Source organism: Kogia breviceps, chromosome 1, assembly GCF_026419965.1.
Source record: "Kogia breviceps isolate mKogBre1 chromosome 1, mKogBre1 haplotype 1, whole genome shotgun sequence".
Taxonomy (NCBI): Eukaryota; Metazoa; Chordata; class Mammalia; order Artiodactyla; family Physeteridae; genus Kogia; species Kogia breviceps.
Genome location: NC_081310.1, coordinates 161,319,715 through 161,343,902, shown reverse-complemented (window position 1 = coordinate 161,343,902; position 24,188 = coordinate 161,319,715). Strand labels below are relative to the sequence as shown.

At 37.7% G+C, this 24,188-nt stretch overlaps 1 protein-coding gene and 1 pseudogene across 5 annotated transcripts in view; both read right to left on the bottom strand.

Annotated features, from left to right (window-relative positions):
- Positions 1-24,188, bottom strand: part of AGBL4 (AGBL carboxypeptidase 4) — a 1,382,976-nt gene that overhangs the window by 987,493 nt on the left and 371,295 nt on the right. The gene's annotated exons all lie outside the window — the stretch shown is intronic.
- LOC131757125 (peroxiredoxin-1 pseudogene) lies at positions 20,640-21,258 on the bottom strand (annotated as a pseudogene).

Here is a 24,188-nt window from a genome sequence, read left to right as displayed (position 1 = left end):
AACCTAAATCATCATCATCATTGTCATTATCATCATTTTCCCTTACATCTGGATAGGGTGTTACTGTTTAAAATAATTTCCACGATTCTTTCATTTAGAACTTGCAAAAACTCTATAAGATAGTTGTTTTTAATATTCCTTTTTATAGATGTAATGCTGAGGCTTAGAGGAAAAGCTATGAAGTGCGAGAGAATTCTGATTCTCATTCCTCTCATTCCCAGTGCAGTGCTCATTTCAGTATACTACTGTCACGTCTCTGAAATAGTTTTCCAAAATCATACAGTATGTTAGCACTGTAAAAAGACTCACATGCTTTGTTCTATTTGATAATGTATGGGTTCACATGTGGATAGCATAAACAGATATCTAGTTTGCACTGGACTGAGAGGTTTCCTGGACTCAGGACTTTCAGTGCTAAAACTGAGACAGTCCCAGACAAACGTGGACAAATTGATTACCCTACCATTTACTATCTTCCTGAAGAAGTAAATGTAATAAAATAATTAGGAACATGAGCTCTGGTGTCAGATTGCCCAGATTCAAATCCTGAATCTACCTCATATCGTCTGTGATTAGACAAATTACTCAACTTTTAAGAGCATCAGTTGTCTCATCTATAAATTAGAGGAAATAAAAATACCTTAATTTTCAGGATTAAATTAAATATGATATATAGATATATGTAAATATCTTGCTGAATACCTAGCACAGAGCATTCAATCAATGAGTTCAAATTTCTCACCTCACATGTGTTCTTTCCTCTATTCCCACCATCACTAAACTACATATGGACTAATATTTTTATTTTTCAATTTTGATATCAAGTTAGAGCAATTTTGCAACTCTGGAGAGTGACTCCACTGGGATAAGGAACAAAGGGTCCCTGCATCTAAATCTCTACAAGTTTTCCTGCTCTGAGGCTCTGGACTGCTGAGGGCAATGCACTGGGCTGTGTTTAAGCTGGTTTTGTGACAATAGGCAGGTCACTTGCTCTCTTTGGGTTTAAGTTTTTCCACCTACAAAGCAAAGAGATTTAATTAAATGATCTCTAGGGCCCCTTCCTACTTAGACATTCTATGATGTCTCCATTTCCTAAACTCTACTAAAAGGGTGACAAAAGGACCAATCCTACTCTAGCAATCTAGCGACCCTTTTAAGTTCCAAAGCCCAGAGATGAACGTATAAGAATAACCAAAGGATTCTGGTGAGACAGTCACCAACCTAAAATGAGTGTGACTTTTTTCAAATAAGAAATAATAACTACAATTCACTATATGCCTACTTAGAACTAGGTACTGTTCTCATTGTTTTATATATGTTATATTTACATCATATTCTAATTCGCACAACTACCTTGTGAAGTAGTTATTGTTACCCCCATTTTGCATTTAAGGAAACTGAGGTTCTTATAAGTTCTATAATTTATCAAAGTCACACATCTATCAAAAGATGGAGGCGGGTCTTTAACTCAAGTGTGTGTAATTCAAATGCCCACGGTTTTAGTATGGTAGCACACTGTTATTGATGATTACCTGTCTCATCCCATAAGAGGTTCTGATTTTTAGAGTATATAGGAATCAAGGAGATATAAGCATGATTTCACAATATCCTAAAAAAACCCTACACACATACTCTAATGTTCCAACCCAACATTACAATTTAAGGAAAAAGGTATATACACTCTACTTCAACTTTAGTAATCCCACTAGGACCACAAAGGAAGGCAAAGCCAGCCTCTGTAGAATGGAATATGGCCCTTTGTTATTTTCCCATCATTGTAGGAAAACTGACATATTCCTGTCAGTTTGCTCTCAGAGGAGAGAAATCCTTTTCCCTCACATTTATGAAAACTTTCAGCTTAGCCAAGGGAACTCTGTCTAGAAGCATAGTAGACTATAAGCTCCACGAAGGCAGGCAGGATCATGTCTGTCTTGTTCAGTTTATTAAATGTTCAGTACCTAAAACAATGCCTGGCACATAAAACATTCTCAGGAAGTAAAGTTTATTATGCTATGCTACAGCATAGCCTGGCTTATTCTATTATAAAGCCCTAAGTCACATGGATGATATTCAAATTCAGGTCTTTGTGATAACAAAGCTTACACCTTTCACTATGTAAAAAGTTAGCACAATATGAATATCTTGTTGCTTAGAAGTATTTACTCACCCCTTCTCCTAATTTGTTCTATGCTCATTATTTCAAATAAATACAAAATTAGGTGCATGACTTCCCCAAATTAGAGATGAACTGCATGCCATTCCAATTGAGAACTATGCCTTTGTGATATACCACCAAGCAAAATAAAAGGTACTGGACTATTTGACCATATTTCTTCACTTTCAACTCAATTTAGTTTAATATACTTTTATGAAGGAAGGGGAATCGAGAATTATTATTTGCCCAGCACCCACCCTATGCCAGACATTGTCCTGGAAGCTTTGAGTAGATTATCTTACTTAAACTTCACTGGTCCCAAGGTCACATATCTACCAAGGGATGGCACAGATTCAAAGGTCTATGGATTTTGAATCCTGTGCTCATTTCACTCTTCCCTTTCCATACTGCATGGGTGTAGTCTCCAGTCACTGAATAGAATAGTTACTACACCCATGTTTTTCTTTATATTGTTATGAGTTCCAGGAAAATCCACTGCAAATGTTCTACCCTACTGACACAGTTCTCATATTTGCTAAAGAATGTACGTATTATACTCTCTTCAGGCACTATATTGTTTCTGGCATTCCACAACAAAGTTCTGCTAGTATTCCAACTCTTACCTGTCAATCTAGTCAGTGTACAGTTCTTAGAAGTTACTATCTCATGAATTAGGTTTCTCTCAAGTCAGTGGTTTCTGAGCTTTCCTATTCTGCTCAGTGCTTCACCCTCCTCCTTCACACACACACTTTCAGCCAAGTAATGCAATTTCCTACTGTTCTGCAGTCTGGGTCCTGGGCTCCCACTCTCCCTTTGAACTTAGCATGCACCTTTAAACTAGTCACATTCCATGCCATAGCCAGTTTAAAAAACAAGCTACAAACATGAATGTTTAATCTTGGTGACCATCTAAACTTTTCATCCCTACTCCCAGGATGGCCTCCTCCCAGTGGTCCTCAACCTCCTTGTACTTGTACTTATTCTTGTTCTCAGTTCCATGTTCCTTTCTCAGCAGCCCAGACTTAGAGAGGCTTTAAATAATACCTTAAGGGGAGCTTCCCTGGTGGCGCAGTGGTTGAAAGTCCTCCTGCCGATGCAGGGGACACGGGTTTGTGCCCTGGTCCGGGAGGATCCCACATGCCGCGGAGCAGCTGGGCCCGTGAGCCATGGACACTGAGACTGCGCGTCCAGAGCCTGTGCTCCACGACGGGAGAGGCCACAGCAGTGAGAGGCCCGTGTACCGAAAACAAAAATAATAATAATAATACCTTAAGGGCTGGATTAGATGACTATTAAGATCCCTTCCTGCATAGAGATGTTAAAGTTCTAGATTATAAAGCCAAGATTTTCTTAGTGCTGAGGTCTCCAATTTATTGTCCTGCCAGCTTTGCTCTAATCCCTTCAACTGCTGAGGATTATCACTATCATAAACATCAGATTTTCAGTGTGCCTGGTGGCATACTGTCCAGATTTCTCTAGGATCTTATATGATTCTTGAGTCCATGCTTCCTGCTTCAGCATCCATGAATTCCCTCAGATGCTTGTCTGCTGGGTTTTTGACTCTGCTTTACCTTTGATTTGAACATATTTCTAAACTTCTGACCTTTGGCATGGCTTTTAACAACTGCCTAGGCTCAACACCAGTCCTGCACAGCATGAATCACACTGTGGACTAGGCATACAGTTGGGGATGAGTTGAAGCATAGAATCTACAGGTCTTGGGATTTCACCAAAGGACAGGACCTAGGGTGTCTAAAGAGGGGTCATATTTCTATAATGTTCCACCAACTTCCTAAGTATAACAACATCTGTAATAAACATTTCTTGAGCGTCAACTAAAAGGCATTTTCCTATTGCTTTATATTTGTTAAATCATTAAATCTTCAAAACAGCCTTGTGAGGTAGGCATCATCAATATTTTACAAAAAAAAAAAAAAAGAACCCACTATAGAGAAATCATCTATGGGCACAGAATAGAGGTCAAAATGCCATAACATGGCTAAGATAATGATGTTCTTAATACAGAATTGAATATAATTTTATAAATTGAATTGAAAAGTAACTTACAAGAAAACAAAACCAAAACAGATTTACATCAACCACTTTCCAGAGATAAAAGGGAATAACATCTGTAGCCCCAACAATACTAGGCTATAATATCACCAGTTCACCAGTTATAATCAATTGGGCCAGTAGTCTTTGCTCCTACCTGTTCCACAGATGCCCCTCTCAAAGCCAAGTACATTATTAAAGAAGACAACTTTCCAGAGATAAAATAAGTCTTTAGTCAAATGTTTGCAAGTAGCACATGAGCCAAAAGAATGACATTCCTAGACATAAGAGGTCTGTTCTTTGGTCAAGGGTATGCATGCTAGCACTTGATCAAACAGGATGACCTTCCCAGATAGAAAAGGACTACTCTTGAGTTAAGCAGGTATGAAAGCCCCTGTTTCCAGAGGAAGACCCCTCCAGACAGAGGAGGATCTTGCAAGGGTTTATGAAGCTGAACTCCCACTGTGAGAATTTCTACCTAATCCAGCAAGATCTAACCGACTTTGTGCAAAGGTCACGTTTCAGTCTTCTAGGACCAGAACCAGCAGATCACATCATGAAGCTGACAGTACTGCTGATGGGAAAAAAAGAGTTATTTAAATGGAGAATCAGAAAAATCTCTATACATGAGACAATGACAATACTATATTTAAAATACTACTAAAATTGAAATAAGCTAAGTTGCTCTTTCTAGATGCAGGAAGAATTATGATACAGTTATAATTTTTAGTTGTAAGGGCTCAGATTAAAACCAATAGTTCAAGCAAGATAATGAAAAACAGTCATATCTTCTATACCTGCAAAATCCTGTGGCCTAGGATCCCAGGTAAAAATCATACAATACCATATTTTTATTGAATAGTTATTGGTTTAATTCTCTGGTACTGATTAAGGTGACTACTAAAAAAGAAATAATGCAATTGGGAGTGAATTAGATACTTTAACAATATACCATTTGATGCCTTGCCTTTCTGGATATTGACAGTACATGAAACAGTACATTATATGTATCAAACAAACAATTCAATGAAACAGAGTAGAAAATCCATAAACTAACCCAAGTGTACAAAAAACCTTAATACATTAAAAAAAGACAGCATTTGAAACAAGTTGAGAAAAAGATGAATTAATTAATAATGGCTAAGAACATCTGGTTAACCAATTGGGAAAGAATATAAGCTAGAACTCTAACTCATTCTGTGTGCATTAATATAAATTACAGCTATATTAAAGAATGAAATGTAAAAACAAAACCACAAAAGTACTAGAAGGAAATTTGGTGACTAGTATACAATTATGTGGGGAAAAAATCTAATATTAACACCACACCAGACATTTTAAAAGATTGGCTGATTTTACTAAAAAATATTTTAGACATCAGCAGAAAAGAGAATAATATCTAACAAAGTGATAAAGCAAGCAAACTATGAAAAAAAACTATAAAATTATATAAAGTGATTATATGACAGTTATGTGCTACCTTTTTGTCTGCCATTGAATTTTTAAGTACTAATGTTCTTTTACTGATATTTCTATCAACTTTTCATCCATTTCATTGTAATAGTGTTTCAGAAGAACACATTTTAGTGAGTAATTTTTATTTAGTTTTTGTGGTAATAACCAATTTTCCATTAATTACAACCTGTAAAATATTTAGCTTTCATTATATCATTCTACGCTTAAGAATATTTCTAGTGTTTGAGTTCCTTAAGCTATATATAGCACAATCCATAAAAATAATAACAGAAAATTAAAAAGAAAAAGAACAATGAGTACTTAAGCAAAAGGAGTGGTTGGTTGTGATCATGTCTCCAAAATAAACTCTTCAAGCCCTCTGGAAGCCTATACTGCACATTACCAGGAATTCTGTGTTGTTGAGATAGTAGATATACCATAGCATCAGAAAGCTGAAAGTTTTATGTGTGTGTGTTCTATTGTTTTTGTTTTTCAGGGTCAAAAATAGTCTAAGTGTTTGTATTTGTTTTATTTTTATTTTTGTACCCTAAAAAAAAAAGTTGTAACATTAGCTTTTATTAAGTACTACATACAATGATTGAAAAATTCTATTTTTTCTCTGGAAGGAAAAAATAGAGTCAAACTAGTAAATGAGTAAAAATCGTCAATGGACAATTGACCAGGATAATGTAAACTTAAATACAAGAATATTCAAACTTACCAGTAACTAAAGAAGTGCAAAATTTAACAAAAACATAAATTACTTATTTCACCTAACAAATTGGTAACGAAGCAAGATAGAAATCATCAATGTTGTTAAGAGTTTAGAAAATAATTAATTTTCATTCAGCGCATGGTGGGTAGAAATCTATACAAACATTTCTAAAGGGCAATTTGACAATACATATTTTTAAAAGTCTTTTGAAGTACAAATTATTTGACCCAGCAATTGTACTTTTAGGACTTTATTTAAGGAAATAATTAAAGGTGTGTATAAACACATTTGTATGAAGATGGTTCAGTATAGTGTTGCTTATAGCAAAAAAATAGTATGAAAGTGCAATAACCTAAACTAAATTTCAAATAATAATTACTTACTTACAAAGTAATATAATATATCCATTAAAAATTATGATGTAGAATGGATTTATTGACACTGAAAGAGATTCATGACTGAAAATTGAGCAAAAAAAAAAATCACAAAGAAAACAGTAGGATCCCAGTTTAGTAAATCATCATTCATATCTAAATCTGGAAGTATATTTACTAAAACTTTAACAATTATATATAAGTGGATGGATTAAGGAACCTGTGCATTTGCTTCTTTTTCCTTATCTCTATTTCTGATTTTTCCACAACATATATTTGTTTAATTTCAAAAATTAATTTTTAAGAGCACATTAGTAAATGATAATCTAAGAAATATCAGGATACTCAGGTTTAGTTTCCATTACTTCCTGAGCCAGCCTTTCACACACACCTAAAATCTCCTCTATGGCAATATTTTTTACATTTGTTCAGCATCCTTCTATTCTGGCTTTACCCACCAGCCTAGTAATATGCACCTTTGACATCCTTTGTCTTTGACTCTTTTGCTTTGAGTCTTGAAGTCTTCCTCCTGGATTTCAGGGAAGAGGATCTACATAACAAATCCCCTTTGGCACAGTTCTGGGAGGCCCGTATTTATACACAACCTTCACAAACAGTTTTGATTTTTCTAGCCTTGCCTTTCTTTGGCATGGTCTCCAATGGAGTTCAACAAAATAAAAATGTGTGAAAGTTATGAGTGGCTGAAACAGGCTTGCAGGAAGAGGAGCCACCTGACCTGGGCTGGGAAAAATGAGGTGAGGTTTGGAGAGATGGAGGATAGGGAGAAAGGAAAAAACCATTTCAGGTGTGCAGATCATCGTGAGCAGAGGCACACTAGGGGGAGATAGTAAGTAAACCAGGGAGTGGAAGATTCTTATTGGGGGAAAGTGTTAGGAAGTATGATTTTTTTTTTTAATTGAGTGGAAATTTTGCATTATTTTGAATTTCACTTTGTCTGAACTTTGTTTTGAGCTATGCGCCTAGAATGGAAAAAAAAAAAGCTAATAGAAAGTAAAGCAAGCCAATATCAAGAAAAATTATATTAGCTTTAAATATTACCAAAAAATGCTTTTTGAACAACTTGTATACAATTTTTTTTTTTTTGATGTGGACCATTTTCAAAGTCTTTATTGAATTTGTTACAACATTGCCTCCTTTTTACGTTTTGGGTTCTTTTGTGGCCCCAACGCGTGTGGGATCCCAGTTCTCCAACCAGGAATCGAACCTGCACCGCCTGCATTGGAAGGCAAAGTCCCAGCCACTGGACCGCCAGGGAAGTCCCACAACTTGTATACATTTAAAAGCCCTTCTCCACTTACCTTCCCAGACTAGTCTCCTTTTACCTTCATCATAAACTCTATCTATGTATGTGTTACAATTAACTAACCTTTAAGTGTATCTTATCTTTTCATTCTTCCATGCCTTTGTATATTACTCCCTCTGTTTGGATTGTCCTTTTCTTACTTTTCCAACAGGCATAATTCTATTTATTCTTTAAGGCCCAACTCAAATGCCAACTCCTCTGTGAGGGAGCACCCTGATACCTCCAGGCAAGAGTAATAACTTCTGTCCCTGTGTCTCCTAGAATCTGTTCATTCAACTATTACAGTACTTGATGTTCTCTTATGATTACTGTGAATATGTTGATCCCTCCACCTAGACCAGTGCCTCCTAAACAGCCAGGATTGTCATCATTTGTTCATTAGAGATGATCATTTGTTCATTTCTAAATCCCAGCTTCTACCACAAGGCCTAGCACATACTAGGTGTTCAGCAAATGTTTGTTAAATGCTTAACCCAAACTTAGGAAGAGGACAGATACTATATAGTAATTAAAAGAAACTGGGTTAAAGGAAAAAAAAAAGTATATTTGAAAACAAATATGAAGGAATTAGAAATTTATCTCTCATTTAATGAAACAAAAAATGGAAAGTAAATGTATATTTTAATTGAAGAACTTAATTGTAATATTTTGTTTTCCTTAATTTTCCACTAACTACTATGTACCCAGAGTGGGCAGTACTATTTAATGTACAGTGATATTTAAGTATCATTTTAATCATTTAACTAAATTTCTTTTAATTAACAAATGCCTTTTAAAGTTCCTACCCTTGTGTGTAACATTAAGCTAAATCCAATCTTCATAAATCAGTTAAGTTCTTAGCATAATGAAGAGGTTGGCTTCATTTTTCTTACTAGAATAATGCTACTAAAGGTCCAAGTTTATGATATAATAATTCTACTGTACCAAAATATAGAAGAAATATTGCTTAGGGAAACCACCAGGTAAATAATTCCACCTGTCTAAAGTTTGTCTTTTGCTTTTTAGTAAAATGGGAATGACAATTTATATTATTATATAATACAGTTTACATTAAATCTATATGTGACAATGTATGTAAAGTACCTGGCACTGTGCTTGGGTCACAATAAAACCCCAATAATCTAGAGCTACTAGTAATCATGAAACCGAACTCAGCAACTCTAGGAACTAGAATTTTCCAAACCTAATGGTGTAATTGAGTCTTTGGCATTCCCAGGTGCCAGGTAACCATCTAATCTGCATATAGCTAAGATCTCCTACTAAGGGTCACTGGCTGACAGTAACAAGAAGAGAAGGTGGTAAACTGGCATGGCTCATTTTGCACCAAACTACAACCACAGAGTTTCACATGCCTTTGTGCCTGCCCATCTCCTGGCCAGCACTGTCCCTTTCTAGTCTAGATCTCTAATACATAATCCCATGCCCCACCCTCCAAGTCACCTCTGAACTATTCTCCACCAGTACACTTTTCACTACTAATACCATCTCTCTTGCCATTCTTCTGAATCCTGGGAAAAGCATTAGCCTGGTGGATAGAGTGATGGACTAACTGGCAGGAGATCAGAATTCTAGTCCCTGCTCTAGTCCTTTCAGCCCCTACTCTACTCCTTACTCAGACTTTTACTTAGCTGTAGGTATAAGAAATGGGAAACTACATAATAGCAGAGAGAAAAGAACACATGCAATGATGTGTACAGAGGAGCAAGAGGTTTTAAGCATTTCAGATTTGGGTAAAATAAGGCAAACAAAGGAAAAGCACATTTAGGCTTTTCAGCAATGTTTCCTGTTATAAGGAGGAGCTGAGATTTTACTATAAGGAAGGTAACATAATAGTGACAGTACTCTGGAACATAATGGAGTTTTTCTGGTAACAGTTCATCCTGGAAAAAGCCAGAGCAAAGGTAAAGATCTATCAGCCTGTGAAGAGGATGGGATTGCTGGCCTGCTTCAGGATGCCACATGTGTGCAAACTAGGTGTGCTGTGTATTGCCCCCATTCCTGCCTTGAATGTTCTAGTTACTGATGTCCTGATGTCATAGTAAATGTCCTGAACAAACAGAAGCTAACATGTGACAGTCAAACTACATATTTTCTGTCTTATGGTTTCCTTATCTGTGAAAGAAAAGAATAAAATGAGAGTCATAACATTACCATAGTAGAGGTAGAAAGACATTTCTCTTTAGTTACCACTTTAAAGTACTTTTTACATGTAAAGTATAATAATTTTATGTATGTTTTCTCATTTATATCTCATCATACTCAATCCTCATTTTATAGATAGGAAACTGAGGCTCAGAGAAGTCTAGTGTACAGAGCTAGCTTTGGAGTTCAGCTTTGACTAGCTTCAAAACTCATGGTCTTAATTCTGCAACTGCTCAGATATAATCTAGTTCAACTCCCTCACTGAAAGATGAGGAAACTAGGGGTCTGGATAAAGATGGCTCCTGAGCTCATGATGAGGACACCCACTATCATCACTTTTACTCACAGAAATCCTAAGCTATGATACCAAAGCACAATACATAAAAGAAAAAAATTTATAAATTGTACTTTACCAAAATTCAAAACTTTTGTGCTTCAAAAGGTAACATAACAAAAATGAAAAGACAAACACAATATTTGGAGAAAATAATTGCAAATCATATATCTGATGATGGACTTATATCCAGAATATGGAATTATTTTAACTCAACAATAAGAACTCAAATCTATTTAAAAATGGGCAAAAGATTTAATAAATATTTTACCAAAGATACACAAATGGCTAATAAGTACATGAAAAGTTGCTCATCCTCATTAATAATTAAGGAAATGTAAATTAAAATCACAGTGATAAATCAATTTGATTGATGAAAATTTTTCTTAAAAAGTAAAATATAAATTTACCATAAGACTCAGGGGCAATATTCATAACATTCAAAATCTCAAGAATCCAAACATTCACCAACTGGTGAATGGATAAACAAAATGTGGTACGACCATACGATGCAATACCATTCAGAAACAAAAGAACATTTTCTATTGATACGTGATACAACATGGATGAAACCTGAAAACATTCTGCTATTTGAAAGAAGCCAAATGCAAAAGATGCATATTTTAAAATCTCATTTATATGAAACATCCCAAAAAAGGAAATTTATAGAGACATAAAGCAAATCTGCAGTTCCCTAGGAATGGGCATGGGAAAGGTCATTAACTTAAAATTTGTAAAAGGAAATTTTGTGTGTGATAGAAATGTTCTAAAATGGAATACTGGTGATGGCTGCCTAACTGTTGTTGTTGTTGTTGTTTTTTTAAGAATCACTGAATTGTACATTTTAAACAGGTAAATTTTATGATATATAAAGTGTAGATGCAATAAAACTTTTACAACTTTAAAATAAAAAAATAATTCATGGAAATGTTATTATAGTGGGTCTAAAATTTCTTTCTAGGTGCTTTTGCTGTAAGTATCTTTGCTGTAAACATCTTTGCTACAAGCATATTTGCAGCGTAACTAATTGGCCATAAAGCAATTTTGCCATAAAAAATAAAATAACTGGCTACAGTTTGGTTTGACAAACACAATACAAAAATCATGAAAGATGATGAGGATTTGTCCCAAAGTTGGTTTCTTATTTTGAAACACAATGCATTGGAGGAGAAAGAGGCCAAGGGCCACAAAGGTGAAGAGTTGAACACACATTTCTCATAGAACTGTGAACCATCTATCAAAGGGCATGTGACAATTATGCCAAGAACAAACAACCATGTAGAAGGCTTTCACATGCAATACAAAGCTTGTTAAAAACATGCATCCTAACACTTGGAAACTGAAATCTTTCTTAATGAAGAAAGAAATTTTAGAGAAAAAAAAGTGTGATGCGGAATGAGGGGATGAATCAACAAAAAAAGAAAAGAAAAGAGAAAAAAAGAAATGTATAAAATATTATGAACAAAAGACTTGGAAGACAAGTGCTTAGATACAACCCACAATATAAAATCAGTTATTTGCACAGTACTGCCATTAATCTACACACATTTTAAATGTATTAAAATATTTTGCATTTCATAATAAAGTCTTAACTTTAGTATTAATTTCTTATGTTTCACTATGTCCTTTTTAATGTCCCTCTTTTATTTTTCATTATTTTATCTTTTACAACAAAATTGCCTTCTGGCCAATTAGTTTTGTGGCAAAAATGTTTGCAGCAAAGATGTCTATAACAAAGATGCTTATGGCAAAAATTTACACCCATAGATAATAGGTGGAAGCAATGTTTGTACCAAGAGAGGGAGTGAGATAGGAGTGGTCCCCTCTGGCATGAAGGAATATTTTGTCACTATTTAGAATTGCCAGTTTACTGTGACAATAAGAAGCTGACTTGGGCTTCCCTGGTGGTGCCCAAAGGGTTAAGAATCCGCCTGCCAATGCAGGGGATATGGGTTCGAGCCCTGGTCCAGGAAGATCCCACATGCCACAGAACAACTAAGCCCATGCGCCACAACTACTGAGCTTGCCTGTGCTCTAGAGCCCGTGCTCCATAACAAGAGAAGCTACGGCAATGAGAAATCCACGCACTGCAACGAAGAGTAGTCCCTGCTCACTGCAACTAGAGATAGCCCGCACAAAGCAATGAAGACCCAGTGCAGCCAAAAATAAATAAAATTAATTAATTAAAAGAAAATAAGGGGAGAGATCTGCCTTCCTCAAAAAAAAAAAAAAAAAAAAAAGAAGCTGACTGACTTTTAGTGTGTTTTATTAATATTTTAGCATTCTCTTTAGAAAATGCACCCCCTGATTGCCTGAACCAAGGCATACTGCTCCTATAGCCCCCTTCTTGGTATGACATTTGCTGGAAGCATAAATAAATACATATGATAAATTGCTGCTAAAACAAGAGACGGCTTAAAGATGGCGGAAGAGTAAGATGCGGAGATCTCCTTCCTCCTCACAGAGACATTAGAAATACATCTACACGTGGAACTTCTCCTATAGAACACGAACCGAACGCTGGCAGAAGACCTCAGACCTCCCAAAAGGCAAGAAACTCCCCACATACCTGGGCAAAAGAAAAAAGAATAAACAGAGACAAAGAATAGGGACGGGACCTACACCAGTGAGAGGGAGCCGTGAAGGAGGAAAGACTCCCACACACTAGAAGCCCCTTCGCGGGCAGAGACTGTGGTGACGGAGGGGGAAGCTCCGGAGCCGCGGAGGACAGCTCAGCCACAGGGTGCGGAGGGCAAAGTGGAGAGATTCCCACAGAGGATCGGTGCCGACCGGCACTCACCAGCCTGAGAGGCTTGTCTGCTCACCGCCTGGCCGGGCGGGGCCGGGAGCTGAGGCTCGGGCTTCAGTCGGATCTCAGGGAAAGGTCTGGAGTTGGCAGAGTGAAAACAGCCTGAAGGTGTAGTGCGCCACGGCTGGCCGGGAGAGAGTCCGGTTGAAGTCTGGAGCTGCCGAAGAGGCAAGAGACCTTTTCTTCCCTCTTTGTTTCCTGGGCGCGAGGAGAGGGGATTAAGAGCACCGCGGAGAAGAGCTCCAGAAACAGGCGCGAGCCACGGGTGTCGGCACAGACAGTAGAGACGGGTGTGGGACACTAAGCTTGATGCTGCCACCACCAAGAGGCCTGTGTGTGAGCACAGGTCACTCTCCACACCGGCCCTCCCGGGAGCCCGTGCAGCCCGCCACTGCCGGGGTCCCGGGATTCAGGGACAGCTTCCCAGGGAGAGCGCGCAGTGCGCCTTGGGCCTGTGCAGCATCACGTCGGCCTCTGCCGCCGCTGACTCGCCCTGCACCCGTGCCACTCCCTCCCCCTAGCCTCAGTGAGCCAGAGCCCCCGAATCAACTGCTCCTTTAACATCGTCCTGTCTGAGCAAAAGGCAGACGCCCTCGGACGACCTACATGCAGAGGTGGGACCAAGTCCAAAGCTGAACCCCAGGAGCTGTGCCAACAGAGAGGAGAGGGGGAGGTCTCTCCCAGCAGCCTCAAAAGCGGTGGATTAAAGCTCCACAATCAATTTGAAGTACCCTGCATCTGTGGAAAACCTGAATAGACAACGAATCATCCCAAGTTGAGGAGGTGGACTTTGGGAGCAAGATATACTATTATTTTCCCCTTTTTTTCTTTTTGTGAGTGTGTATGTGTGTGCTGCTGTGTGAGATTTTTGTCTGTATAGCTTTGATTTCACCATTTGTTCCAGGGTTAGACCGACCCGTTTTTCTGGTTTTTTTTAATAGAAATTTTTCTTCTTAATAATTATTTTTTATTTTAATAACTATACTTTATCCTACTTTGTCTTCTCCCTTTCTTTCTTCCTTTCTTCCCTCCTTCCCACCCTTCTTCCTTCCTTCCCCCCTTCTTTCCTCCCTTCCTTCCTCCCTTCCTCTCTTCCTTCCTCCCTTTCTTCCTCTCCACCTTCCTTCCTTCCTTTCTTGCTTTCTTCCTTCCTTCATTTCTTCCTTCCTTCCCTCCCTCCCTCCTTCCTTCCTTCCTTCCTTCCTTCCTTTTCTTTCCTTTCTATTTTTTCTCCCTTTTATTTTGAGCCATGTGGATTAAAAGCTCTTGGCACCCCAGCCAGGCACCAGGGCTGTGTCTCTGAGGTGGGAGAACCAACCTCAAGACATTAGCCCACAAGAGACCTCCCAGCTCCAAGTAATATCAGACGGCAAAAATCTCCCAGAGATCTCCATCTCAACACCAAGACCCAGCTTCACTCAAGGACCAGCAACGAACAGTGCTGGACACCCTATCCCCAACAAAGAGCAAGACAGGTCTACAGCCCCATCCATTAGCAGAGAGGCTGCCTAAAATCATAAGGCTACCAACATCCCCAAACACACCACCAGACGTGGACCTGCCCACCAGAAAGACAAGATCTAACCTCATCCACCAGAACAGAGGTACTAGTCCCCCCAACCAGGGAACCTACTCAACCCACTGAACCAACCTTAGCCACTGGGGATAGCCACCAAAAACAATGGGAACTACGAACCTGCAGCGTGCAAAAAGGAGACCCCAAACAGAGTAAGATAAGTGAAATGAGAAGACAGAAAAAACACACAACAGATGAAGGAGCAAGATAAAAACACACCAAACCTAACAAATGAAGAGGAAATAGGCAGTCTACCTGAAAAAGAATTCAGAATAATGATAGTAAAGATGATTCAAAACCTTGGAAATAGAATAGACAAATTGCAAGAAACAGTTAACAAGGAACTAGAAGAAATAAAGAGGAAGCAAGCAATGATGAGCAACACAATAAATGAAATGAAAAATACTCTAGATGGGATCAATAGCAGAATAACTGAGGCAGAAGGACGGATAAGTGACCTGGAAGATAAAATAGTGGAAATAACTACTGCAGAGCAGAAGAAAGAAAAAAGAATGAAAAGAACTGAAAACAGTCTCAGAGACCTCTGGGACAACATTAAATGCACCAACATTCGAATTATAGGGGTCCCAGAAGAAGAAGAGAAAAAGAAAGGGACTGAGAAAATATTTGAAGAGATTATAGTTGAAAACTTCCCGAATATAGGAAAGGAAATAGTCAATCAAGTCCAGGAAGCACAGAGAGTCCCATACAGGATAAACCCAAGGATAAACACACCAAGACACATAATAATCAAACTGCCAAAAATTAAATACAAAGAAAACATATTAAAAGCAGCAAGGGAAAAACAACAAATAACACACAAGGGAATCCCCATAAGGTTAACATCTGATCTTTCAACAGAAACTCTACAAGCCAGAAGGGAGTGGCAGGACATATTTAAAGTGATAAAGGAGAAAAAACTACAACCAAGATTACTCTACCTAGCAACCTTTACAGATAAGCAAAAGCTGAGAGAGTTCAGCACCACCAAACCAGCTCTACAACAAATCCTAAAGGAACTTCTCTAGGCAAGAAACACAAGAGAAGGAAAAGACCTACAAGAACAACCCAAAACAATTAAGTAAATGGTAATAGGAACATATATATCGATAATTACCTTGAATGTAAATGGATTAAATGCCCCCACCAAAAGACACAGACTGGCTGAATGGATACAAAAACAAGACCCATATATATGCTGTCTACAAGAGAACCACTTCAGACCTAGGGACACATACAGACTGAAAGTGAGGGGATGGAAAAAGATATTCCATGCAAATGGAAATCAGAAGAAAGCTGGAGTAGCAATTCTCATATCAGACAAAACAGACTTTAAAATAAAGACTATTACAAGAGACAAAGATGGACACTACATAATGTTCAAGGGATTGATCCATGAAGAAAATATAACAATTGTAAATATTTATGCACCCAACATAGGAGCACCTCAATACATACGGCAAATACTAACAGCCTTAAAAGGGGAAATCGACAGTAACACAATTATAGTAGGGGACTTTAACACCCCACTTTCACCAATGGACAGATCATCCAAAATGAAAATAAATAAGGAAACACAAGCTTTAAATGATACATTACACAAGATGGACTTAATTGATATTTATAGGACATTCCATCCAAAAACAACAGAATACACATTTTTCTCAAGTGCTCATGGAACATTCTCCAGGATCAATCATATATTGGGTCACAAATCTAGCCTTGGCAAATTTAAGAAAATTGAAATCGTATCAAGTATCTTTTCCGACCACAACGCTATGAGACTAGATATCAATTACAGGAAAAGATCTGTAAAAAATACAAACACAAGGAGGCTAAACAATAGACAACTTAATAACGAAGTGATCACTGAAGAAATCAAAGAGGAAATCAAAAAATACTTAGAAACAAATGACAATGGAGACACGATGACCCAAAACCTATGGGATACAGCAAAAGCAGTTCTAAGAGGCAAGTTTATAGCAATAAAATCATACCTTAAGAAACAGGAAACATCTCGAATAAACAACCTAACTTTGCACTTAAAGCAATTAGAGAAAGAAGAACAAAAAAAACCCAAATTTAGCAGAAGGAAAGAAATCATAAAGATCAGATCAGAAATAAATGAAAAAGAAGGGAAGGAAACAATAGCAAAGATCAATAAAACTAAAAGCTGGTTCTTTGAGAAGATAAATAAAATTGATAAACCATTAGCCAGACTCATCAAGAATAAAAGGGAGAAGACTCAACGCAATAGAATTAGAAATGAAAAAGGAGATGTAACAACTGACACTGCAGAAATACAAAAGATTATTAAAAATTACTACAAGCAACTGTATGCCAATAACATGGACAACTAGGAGAGAAATGGACAAATTCTTAGAAATGCACAAGCTGCTGAGACTGAACCAGCAAGAAATAGAAAATATGAACAGACCAATCACAAACACTGAAATTGAAACTGTGATTCAAAATCTTACAACAAACAAAAGCCCAGGACCAGATGGCTTCACAGGCGAATTCTATCAAACATTTAGTGAAGAGCTAACACCTATCCTTCTCAAACTCTTCCAAAAGATAGCAGAGGGAGGAACACTCCCAAACTCATTCTATGAGGCCAACATGACCCTGATACCAAAACCAGACAAAGATGTCCCAAAGAAAGAAAACTACAGGCCAATATCACTGAGGAACATAGATGCAAAAATCCTCAACAAAATATTAGCAAACAGAATCCAACAGCACATTAAAAGGATCATACACCATGATCAGGTGGGGTTTATTCCAGGAATGCAAGGATTCTTCAATATATGCAAATCAATCAACGTGATACACCATATCAACAAACTGAAGGAGAAAAACAATATGATCATCTCAAAAGATGCAGAGAAAGCTTTTGACAAAATTCAACACTCATTTATGATAAAAACCCTGCAGAATGTAGGCACACAGGTAACTTTCCTCAACATAATAAAGGCCATATATGACAAACCCACAGCTAGCATCGTCCTCAGTGGTGAAAAACTGAAACCCTTTCCACTAAGATCAGGAATAAGACAAGGTTGCCCACTCTCACCACTCTTATTCAACCTAGTTTTGGAAGTTCTAGCCACAGCAATCAGAGAAAAAAAAGAAATAAAAGGAATCCAAATAGGAAAAGAAGAAGTAAAGCTGTCACTGTTTGCAGATGACATGATACTATACATAGAGAATACTAAGGATGCTACCAGAAAACTACTAGAACTAATCAATGAATTCGGTAAAGTAGCAGGATACAAAATTAATGCACAAAAATCTCTGGCATTCTTATACACTAATGATGAAAAATCTGAGAGTGAAATTAAGAAAATACTCCCATTTACCATTGCAACAAAAAGAATAAAATATCTAGGAATAAACCTACCTAAGGAGACAAAAGACTTGTATGCAGAAAACTATAAGACACTGATGAAAGAGATTAAAGATGATACAAATAGGTGGAGAAATACACCATGTTCTTGGATTGGAAGAATCAACATTGTGAAAATGACTATACTACCAAAAGCAATCTACAGATTCAATGCACTCCCTATCAAATTACCACTGGCATTTTTTACAGAACTAGAACAAAAAATTTCACAATTTGTATGGAAACACAAAAGACCCCGAATAGCCAAAGCAATCTTGAGAACGAAAAATGGAGCTGGAGGAATTAGGCTCCCTGACTTCAGACTCTAGTACAAGGCCACAGTAATCAAGACAGTATGGTACTGCCACAGAAACAGAAATATAGATCAATGGAACAGGATAGAAAACCCAGAGATAAACCCACACACATATGGTCACCTTATCTTTGATAAAGGAGGGAAGGATATACAGTGGAGAAAAGACAGCCTCTTCAATAAGTGGTGCTGGGAAAACTGGACAGCTACATGTAAAAGTATGAAATTAGAACAATCCCTAACACCACACACAAAAATAAACTCAAAATGGGTTAAAGACCTAAATGTAAGGCCAGACACTATCAAACTCTTAGAGGAAAACATAGGCAGAACACTCTACGACATAAATCACAGCAAGATCCTTTTTGACCCATCTCCTAGAGAAATGGAAATAAAAACAAAAATAAACAAATGGGATCTAATGAAACTTAAAAGCTTTTGCACAGCAAAGGATACCATAAACAAGACCAAAAGACAACCCTCAGAATGGGAGAAAATATTTGTAAATGAAGCAACTGACAAAGGATTAATCTCCAAAATTTATAAGCAACTCATGCAGCTCAATAACAAAAAAAACAAACAACGCAATCCAAAAATGGGCAGAAGAACTAAATAGACATTTCTCCAAAGAAGATATACAGATTGCCAACAAACACATGAAAGAATGCTCAACATCATTAATCATTAGAGAAATGCAAATCAAAACTACAATGAGATATCATCTCACACCAGTCAGAATGGCCATCATCAAAAACTCTAGAAACAATAAATGCTGGAGAGGGTGTGGAGAAAAGAGAACCCTCTTGCACTGCTGGTGGGAATGTAAATTGATACAGCCACTATGGAGAACAGTATGGAGATTCCTTAAAAAACTACACATAGAACTACCATACGACCCAGCAATCCCACTACTGGGCATATACCCCGAGAAAACCATAATTCAAAAAGACTCATGTACCAAAATGTTCATTGTAGCTCTATTTACAATAGCCAGGACATGGAAGCAACCTAAGTGTCCATCAACAGATGAATGGATAAAGAAGATGTGGCACATATATACAATCGAATATTACTCAGACATAAAAAGAAATGAAACTGAGTTATTTATAATGAGGTGGATGGACCTGGAGTCTGTCATACAGAGTGAAGTAAGTCAGAAGGAGAAAAACAAATACCGTATGCTTACACATATATATGGATTCTAAGGGGAAAAAAATGCCATGAAGAGATTAGTGGTAGGACGGGAATAAAACACAAACTTACTAGAGCATGGACTTGAGGATATGGGGAGGGGGAAGGGTAAGCTGTGACGAAGTGAGAGAGTGGCAGGGACATATATACAGTATCAAATGTAAATTAGATAGCTAGTGGGAAACTGCCGCATAGCACAGGGAGATCACCTCTGTGCTTTGTGACCACCTAAAGGGTTGGGATAGGGAGGGTGGGAGAGAGGGTGAGGCAAGAGGGAAGAGATATGGGAACATATGTATATGTATAACTGATTCACTTTGTTGTAAAGGAAAAACTAACACACTACTGTAAAACAGTTATACTCCAATAAAGATGTTACAAAAAAACCCACCACCAACAAAAAAGAAATTGCTAATATTCTATCATTTTTGACTTATAAAGACAGCAATTTCATCAGGTTCAACCTAATATAATCAATCCTATGGACAGCAATTTGACAACACATCATAATTAAAAATCCACCTATCCTTTATTATTTTTTATTTATTTATTTTTTTCTCAGCTCAAGTTTAATAAAACTACAAAAGACCAAAAGTGATACCCTACTACTCTACACATCAGTTTGTCTGACCCATAATACAGCTCAGGCCATTCCCTCCAGAGGAAGAAAGGCTGGCCTCCCCAACCCCTGCAGGAAAGGCCTGTCCTGTCCCACACCACATCTGGGCTGAGTGTAAGGTCTTGTTTTTTAAGCATGACAATAGTACAAAAGAGGTTTTGTTCTCGTGGCTACCTACTGCAGCCTGGCCCTAAAATGGCCCAGTGCTCACTTCTGCTTAGAGAAATATTCTTTGCTCTTCTTTCTGGACATCAGGCTTCATGGTATCACTGCCAGGCTTCCAGCCAGCTGGGCATACTTCCCCATGTTTGTCAGTAAACTGGAAGGCCTGAACTAGTCTCAGTGTCTCATCCACAGAACGGACAACAGGAAGGTCATTTATGGTGATCTGTCGAAGGATACCTTTATCATCAATAATAAAAAGGCCCCTGAATGATATGCCTTCATCGGCCTTTAAGACCCCATAGTCCTGAGCAATGGTGCGCTTGGGGTCTGATATCAAGGGAATGTTCATGGGTCCCAGTCCTCCTTGTTTCTTGGGTGTGTTGATCCATGCCAGGTGACAGAAGTGAGAATCCACAGAAGCACCAATCACTTGGCAGTTGAGTTTCTTAAATTCTTCTGCCCTATCACTGAAAGCAATGATCTCCATGGGGCACACAAAGGTGAAATCAAGAGGGTAAAAGAAGAACACAACATATTTTCCTTTGTAGTCAGATAGGCTGATATCTTTGAACTGACCATCTGGCATTACAGCAGTTGCTTTGAACTGGGGGGCACGGTGCCCAGTTTTGGCATTTCCTGAAGACATATTGTGATCAGCACTCCTCACAAGCCACAAAGGACAGTCAGGAAGCACACACGCCCACCTATCCTTTAATTCAGTAATTCTATTTCTAGAAATTTGTCCTACAGATATACTTGCTCATGTGTAAAATCACCTTTGTACATGAATATTCATTGTAGAATTGTTTATAATGAGAAATACTGAACAAACCCAAAATGTCCATACATTAAAAAAATGGATTAAACAAATTGTAATATAGTCCTATAATGAACTACTATGCAAATATTATAAAAAAATAAAGCAGAACTAATTTACTTACATATTGTAATGGAGTGGTATAGTGGTGGAAAATGAAGGCTCTAGAGCTAAACTGTCACTATTTGAACCCAGTTCTACCAGTTACTTATGAGTATTACATAACCTCTCTGTTCCTATGTTTCCTCATCTGTAAAATAGGGATAAAATAATATATATCTTATATATAGCTCTGATAATTAAATGGGTTTTTACATGTAAAATCCTTCAAAGAGTACCTGGCACATGGTAAGTGCTCTATAAATGTTAGCTATTACTCTCTATAAAATTACTTGTTAGGTTAAAAAAAAAAAGGAGCAAGTGTGTAAAAAAAATACATAGTATTATATTAAAGATTGTTGCTTCAAAACAGGAATATATAAGTTTGTATATTTATTTATAAATATAATATATCTGAAAGGATGTAAATATAAGGAACTAATATCATTGGTTACCTCCAAGGAGGGGAAACTATGTAGCCAGAGGACAGGAGAGAGAGGAAACTTACTTTTCTTCACATACCATTTCATACCTTCTGAATTTTTTTCAATGTGCATTTTTTTAAAAACTAAACACATTTATTTTTAAAATATCTATAATAGAGTAGCTTTGAATTTGCTTAAAGCTGCATTTTCTCAACCTATTTGTCTACAAAACACTTTTTTTGAGGACCACCTGAAAACCATCTAGTGTTCCAAAGAACACCATTTTGGAAACATTGCTGTAAGCTATATAGAGAGTCACTGAAATTTGCTTAAGGAGAGAATGACATATTCAGTGTGATGATAGGTGACTTCTTTTACTGAATATCCTAAGTTTGAAACGCAATTATTTCATAGCATTAGTGAGCAAGAGAAAAGTTTTAGAATACATGCTTTGAGAGTAAAACCAAAGACAAAACCACAGCTTTTGTCAGCAACAAAGTATTTATGATTTTACTAACTCTGTAAATATGTCACAGTTCTAGCAGGATTACACAGCGATGTTTTTCTTCTTCAGATCCAGCTAGGTTCCCCCCACATCTGAAAGTATAACGTTCCTATGAAAACTTTTGTAAGGCAGAATGGCATAAAGCAAAGAAGCAATTAACTTAGGACACATCTTACTAAAGAATGCACAAAATAAAATGAGATCAGGCACAGATGCTCACAGACACAGTTCAAAGCCATGGTGGCTTGATGCTGAGTGTAGTTTCCAGGGAAGGAGCTTGGCGGTGCCATTCTCACTGCTCAGGCTGTACCCTGCCTCCATAATAACTCACTGCAAAACAAATGCTGAACACTATTTTCACTTTATGCCTTTTTTTTTTTTTTGGTAAAAGCGAAAATCCTCCTTGAATTTCTTTCAGTTAGCAAAAACAGGTACTAATGTAGTGTAGGTCTTTCTTAAAAGCAAAGTGGAGTAAAGCAAACTTTCAAAAAGCAGGGAAGACCTGTATTTTTCCCAGAGGAACCCAACCTAGGGGACTTAAAAATGGATTCTCATTTCCCAGACAGACAGGCCCTCAGTATAGGCTCTCCCAGGATCTCTCATCTCTGTCCCTTTGCTCCATCCTCAGACTGCCACTCTACTTTATATCTTTGTTGTACTAACAATGCAGCTGCCAAGCACAAAAAGGATGGGAATTTTGGCCAAACTCCTGTAGAAAGAGCCTGAGTGGTAGAGCCAGGATTGTCCCCAGTCTGCTTTGAAGAGTTGTGTCCTTATCCACCACAGTACACTCCTAAAAGAAACATTGGTGTACTCCTTCATATGCAACACCATACATCAGCTTTATGAGCTTCAAGGATATTCCAAGATGAAATTTTAATCACTCTAGACTTATAGAGTATGTTGGTGAGAAGACACCTATTTTCTATTCAGTTTAAAGTTTTGAACTCTTTTTTTTCTGTTGTATTTATTTATTTATTTACTTTTAGCTGCGTTGGGTCTGTTGCTGCGCGTGGGCTTTCTCTAGTTGCGGTGAGCGGGGGCTACTCTACTCTTCTCGTTGCAGTGCGTGGGCTTCTCATTGCTGTGGCTTTTCTTATTGCAAAGCATGGGCTCTAGGCTCATGGGCTTGGTAGTTGCACCACGCGGGCTCAGACGTTGTGGCTCGTGGGCTCTAGAGCACAGGCTCGGTAGTTGTGACGCAAGGGCTTGGTTGCTGTGAGGCATGTGGGATCTTCCCAGACCAGGGCTCAAACCCGTGTCTCCTGCATTGGCAGGCAGATTCTTAACCACTGCACCACCAAGGAAACCCAAGTTTTGAACTCTTAAATAACCTTGCTGGATATTTCATCATTTACAATGAAAGTGGGGAAAAAATTGGGCTGTTTCTTAAGTCAGGGTTTCCTACACAGTTTATATTATGCTAAATGTTAGCAAGTGTTCAGGCAATAGAGGTGTCAGTGATCAAATACATATTAGAAATCCTGGATTAAGCAACGTTGGCCCATTTTCGTTACTACCAGACTTCTCAAAACTTTAAAAATGCTCATTGTGACTCTCCCAGAGGGAGACACAGTTTAAAGTGCTTCAAATAATCATTAATAGCTCTCAGACTAGTGTTCTATAGCTCGCAATTTGGGAAATAATTCCCTAATGAAACAAGGACAGCTTTTAAAAATGAAAAACACTTGTTTTGCATATTAAAGTGCATGCACGCCTGCCTTTCTTAG